The sequence below is a fragment of the Dipodomys spectabilis genome, unplaced genomic scaffold (genome assembly GCF_019054845.1).
Source record: "Dipodomys spectabilis isolate Male_0828 unplaced genomic scaffold, ASM1905484v1 ptg000215l, whole genome shotgun sequence".
Lineage (NCBI taxonomy): Eukaryota > Metazoa > Chordata > Mammalia > Rodentia > Heteromyidae > Dipodomys > Dipodomys spectabilis.
In genome coordinates, this window is record NW_024870892.1 from 2,305,581 (window position 1) to 2,311,025 (window position 5,445).

General features: G+C 38.1%; 1 pseudogene; it reads left to right on the plus strand.

Annotated features, from left to right (window-relative positions):
* Positions 1–1,209: 1,209 nt before the first annotated feature.
* On the plus strand, positions 1,210–5,055 carry LOC122122685 (annotated as a pseudogene).
* Positions 5,056–5,445: the final 390 nt, after the last annotated feature.

Consider the following 5,445-nt stretch of genomic DNA (forward strand, 5'->3'; position numbering starts at 1 on the left):
ATGTGAGTTTATCTGCTTTGGGAATGAGAAAGAGATTCACAGAAACTATGGGAAAAAGAGTGAAACCGTATAACAGTGATACTCAATGGACACTGTGTTGAAATGAACTTTACAACTTGGAGGGAGTGAGGTCAGGAGGGAAAAAAGTGGGAGAAAAGAGGGAGGGGTAGCACTTCAAAAAGAAATGTATTCATTCCCTGGAATGAAACTGTAACCCCTCTGTACATCACCTTTACAATAAAATTTAAATTAAAAAAGAATTGTTTTGTAATCAGTTTCTCTTTCTGGACTCTAAAGCACTTAAAAATAAAATAACTTGTGTATATTTTGTTGTCCAATATTGCCTAATACATCTTATAGATGGTAAATACCTAGCAAATTCTGAGTTAATTACATCGATTCCCCACTCCTTATTTATCATAAGTGATTGTAATTGGAGTATATAGTAAAAATAACATCAGTTATAGATGTTTCTGGTTGGGAAGAAGGGAAGATCATTATGGTGACCTAGTTGGCTGTGTGGTCTCACACTGTCTCTGATGGTTACATTTGTCACTGTCTTATATTAGGCTCATCTCTGATGGATACGTCTGTCATTGTCTTATATTAAGTCCAGTTGGGGCCACTGTTTGAAGTGTGGCAGATTTTCTATCCACAGAGGGTGCAGTCCTGTGAGATATGATAAGATGAAAGTGTACTTTCAAATATCAACCCGTACCTGAAATACATAATAAATTCTTTCATCTCTTCCTATCATATATAAGAATACTTTTATTGAAACCTTTATTGAAAACTCAGCTCTGATTTTTTGCAATATGGATTACAGTGTCCCCAGAGGATTTTAGCTGGGAGAAATGTTATGAATTTTTATGGCTAAGTCATTTTTTTATTTTTAACAGTGAAATACAGTTTTGTTTACAGTCAGTAAAGTCATGTTATCAATTAAAAACAATTATTTACATATTTTCTGGTATTTTTTTCAAATCCACTTAGTTTCTTTTGTGGCAAGGACATTTTTCTTAAAATATTTTGAATTTCTTTCTCCTCTGATAAATATCCAGAGAAGTCTCTGAGAAATTTGACAGTTTCTCATCTCTTAATTAAGCCACCCTTTCCACATGGGTTTTGAATGTTCAATGCAATTTGCTTTCATGATTTGCCATTTCTTTGTGGAGCTCACACTCAGCATCATCAGTGTGACCTCCTTCGATGGACTCTGTGATTTCCACAGATGCGTTTTACACCCCTAGGCTAGTTGAAGTCCACACCACGATTGCAGAATATAGTGTGGAAGCGTATTCGGTTTATATTTTATTAGGCAACCTGAGAACCATGAAGAAAATTAGACCCGCATCTATTTTAGAAAAAAAAATGACTTTTCTAATAATCTGAGAAACGGATTATCTCCATCCATATTCTTTTTTGTGTATTAAATAGGCCAAATAGTTCTCCTTCTGGAATAAATACATACCTGTTTCAAGTACTTCATAGATCCAAGTTTTAGATATACAAAATAAGAAAGATTTGCCCCAATAAAGGACTCATCTGAACATTTAGTGAAGAGATGCTAATGAAAGGTGAGGCTTACCTATTCTTTCATCAAGCTGTTGATTGTGTATTGAGCCACGGCCTTTCATTTGGTTGTTTGCAGACAGGACTTCCAAAGCAGTTCTCTCCTCAAAGGTTCAGATTAGGTTTTATGTGTAAGAACTAATCACAACTGGTAATAAGCTATCATTTGAAAATCCATAGTTTTTAAACTTCTATTTTAACTGAATAGGTGCCTAATGATTCCTATTCTGTGGAATAAATATGTAGCTACATGGGATACAGATGGAATTGGCAATTCAAATTTGAATATTGTTCTCTATTTTACCAAGTGTGCTAATCAGTACCCCCAAATCTTTCTTTACAATTTTCCAAATACCATGCATTAATCTACTCAAATTATTTCCTTCCTGTCTACCTACAGTAGCAGAAACTCTACCTGATTGTATTTAATTAATTTAAAACCTTTTGTTCATTCTCTACATAATTATTTCTATAAACATTCTGTAATCTATATTCAGAAGAAATATGATTTTCATACGCTTGATTTCCTGCATTTGATTTGGAAAGAAACAATGAAATTCATTCTTCAGTGATTTTCTCAAACATGCTGTTCTAGACAGAATTGTTTCAGAAGATGACTGTTTCTAAGAAAATATCAGGAGGATTACAGTTACATTTACTTTCTCCAAAAATTTTAGTAGTGATAGTCCTAGTGAGGTTGAATGCTCATAGAAAGATGAGGATTATAACAAAGCCAGGGAAAGTAGTAACACAGGCCTAACTATTGAATTCTTGTGTACTTTGGGAGACAATATTGAGCATCTACTTTACAATTGTGCAAAGTACTGTGTACATTAAAATAGAGAGACTTTAATATTTAATAAGCGTGCAGCAATTCGTTTAAAACCCACTAAGTATAACTCAAAAAGTACCTTACATAGATATAAGAAGGCAATATGGTAGTCTGAATAATGACTCCAGAGATATCCAGACTTGTTTTTATGAAAAAAAGAGCTTTGGAGATCTGGAAATTAGATATTTTCATATGGGAAGATTATCTTGGATTTACCAGGTGAACCCCAAGAATCATGACCCAAACATGCGAGTCCCTATAAAGTATGTGCCAGATGGCTAGCATGCGTAATCAGAGTTTGATGAAGAAGGGGTCACGGCAGCATACACCTCCAGGGCCTAGGGAGATTCTGAAAAGCAGAAGTGCTCTTCTAGAGCCTCAGAAGACCAAGGTGGAAGTGACACTTTAGCTCTAAGCCCACGGAGACACTCTGTACTTCTGCTCTTCAGAGACTTCTGATAATAACTGTGTTTTTAACTTACTAAGGTCTTTTGGTTAGTAACTTTTTTAGGCAATAACGGAACTCCAATACAGCTCTCTGAAAGTATTCTCTCAATATAATAGGGAGGTCTGGTACTGTTTCATTTATTTTTTATTTATTTTTAACATTTTTGTCGGTCGTGGGGCTTGAACTCTGGGCCTGAGCGCTGTCCCTCAGCTCTTCAGCTCAAGGCTAGCGCTCTACCGCTTGAGCTACAGCGCCACTTCCGGTTCTATGGTGGTTAATTGGAGAGAAGACTCTCACAGACTTTCCTGCCCGGGCTGGCTTTAAACCATGATCCTCAGATCTCATCCTCCTGAGTAGCTAGGATTACAGGTGTGAGCCACTGGTGCCTGGCTCTAGTACTGTTTTATAAACAGTAAAATACAGCAAAATTGTTCTCCATCGCCAGTAATGATATAATGTCAACCAATGACTTTGTGTATGTGTTCACACACCCACACACACACACACACACACACACACACAGAAACTCTTGTCTTCCCCAGGAAACATCAAACTACAGGCTACAGACCAAACCTTGACAATCACCAGTTTCATAGAGCCATGAGTTAAAGGCATTTTCTTTTTTACAAATGATTTTTTAAAATTGTAAATTTTTTACTTTTAATAAGATTTTTATTGTAAAAATACTGTTCAGTGGGTTTACAGTTACATGAGCAAGGTAATGAGTACATTTCCTATCAAGCATTGTTGCCTCCTCCTTTGTTTTTCCTCTACCATTCCTTCCCTCCCACCTGCACAACAACATTCCCCCTCCCCCACTTAAATTGTAAAGTTCATTTTCAACATAGTGTCTTGTACATCTCATTGTTACAATGGGTCAACCTGTATCCCTATTTAAATATTTTGCTTTTTCCCTTCCCCTTCCCAAATTAGACGGACATTAAATATAGTGAAAACAAGGGTTATACCATGGGGGAGGAACAAACAAAGCAACAAAAAAAATCACATGGTACATTTATAAATACGTTAGAACAATAGCAAGAAAGAAAAAAAAACTTGTATCCCTATCTTGGGGTTCATGTAGGTTAACATCATCTTATCTGGTCATATGTACATAGCTTTTGACCTTTTCTGCACCTGTATCTTGTATATACATTTATCTAATTTGGGGAGGAGAAGGGGAATAACAAAATGCTGACACAAGGACACAGGATGACCCATTATAACAATGATACTCACAAGACACTATGTTGGAATGAACTTCACAATTTCCGAATTGGGGGCGGGGGAGTGGGAGTGAAGGCTGTGGGAGAGGGAAGGAGTAGTGGAAGAAAAACAAAGGAGGGGTAACAATGCTCAACAAGAAATGTACTCATTATTCATGTAACGGTAACCCCGCTGTACAGCATCTTTACAATTAAAACAATTGAACAATTTAAACATAGGGACCACTAATTTATCTCCTACTAAGTAAAACATTGTTCCATTAAAGGAAAGGTTAAACACTAGTCTTGAAGGACTAGGAAAGGAAAGGTTAAATACTATTCTCTTCTTGTGAGTACATCTGGCTTAGATTTGAGCTCCCAGCCACCCAAGGGCAGTTCCCAGGGGCGCGGAGTCCATACCACGTGGGGCAGGCCTTAGACCAGCCCTTGCGGGTCTTTCCCTATCCCAACAGAATGCAGGCTGGTGAGATTGGAGAGATAAGGATGGAGTCCCTGAGGGAGCTCAGCTCACAGGATCAGTTCATCGAAATCCCACATACTGCCCAAGGTACCGTAGGGGGCTTCCTGGCCCACTGGGGTCTGCACCAGTTGTTGGAGAGGCTGAAGATAAAGAGAATCTACAAGTGGCCAGTGGTCCAAACCAGCCATCTGCTCACCATGGATACCTGGGTCCCTACAACTATCATCGTCATCCTCGTCCTCCTAATGCTCCTTCCCTGGATGGCAAAGAGACCAAGGCAGGTGAAGCACTAGCCGAGAACCCTGCTCTGGCCACCGAGCAGAGCGGTGCTGAGTGACCCCGCTCCCCAGGCCCCTCCACCACCCACAGGGTGACCTAAGGAATTAATGACCATTCAAAAATAAAGCACACCTACGACCTTACCAACACCAAAGAAACAGCTAAGCAATAAAGTCAACGACTAACCAAGATGTGGACATTAGAATGTTTGCTATTATTCTTTGTGAAACTAACAGCTACAAAATGAAAATGTCAACAATTTTTCCTGCAATCTGCAGTCCAGGAAAACCCACACAGAACGCAAGAGAGCACCCTCCCCAGTTTCAGCCACCACTAGGTTTCTAGTTTTTCCTGTTTTTTACTGTTTTGGTACTATGAATTGAAAGAAGAAATATTAATACCATATGGGAAGAACCCCTACCAAAGAAATCCAAAATATATAGTACATGCTTTTTGCTCCCGTTTTTGTTCATTTTGGATGCGGTGCTAAACTTCCAAGTGTCATGATTTAAAAAGAAATTTTATGCCCTTATTTGTTTCTAGAATGAGAAGAGGATCACAAATTTTGATTTCTTACATGACTCTCTTTTAAAATGTGCAGTAAGAAGTTCCTCAAAAATAAAATTGT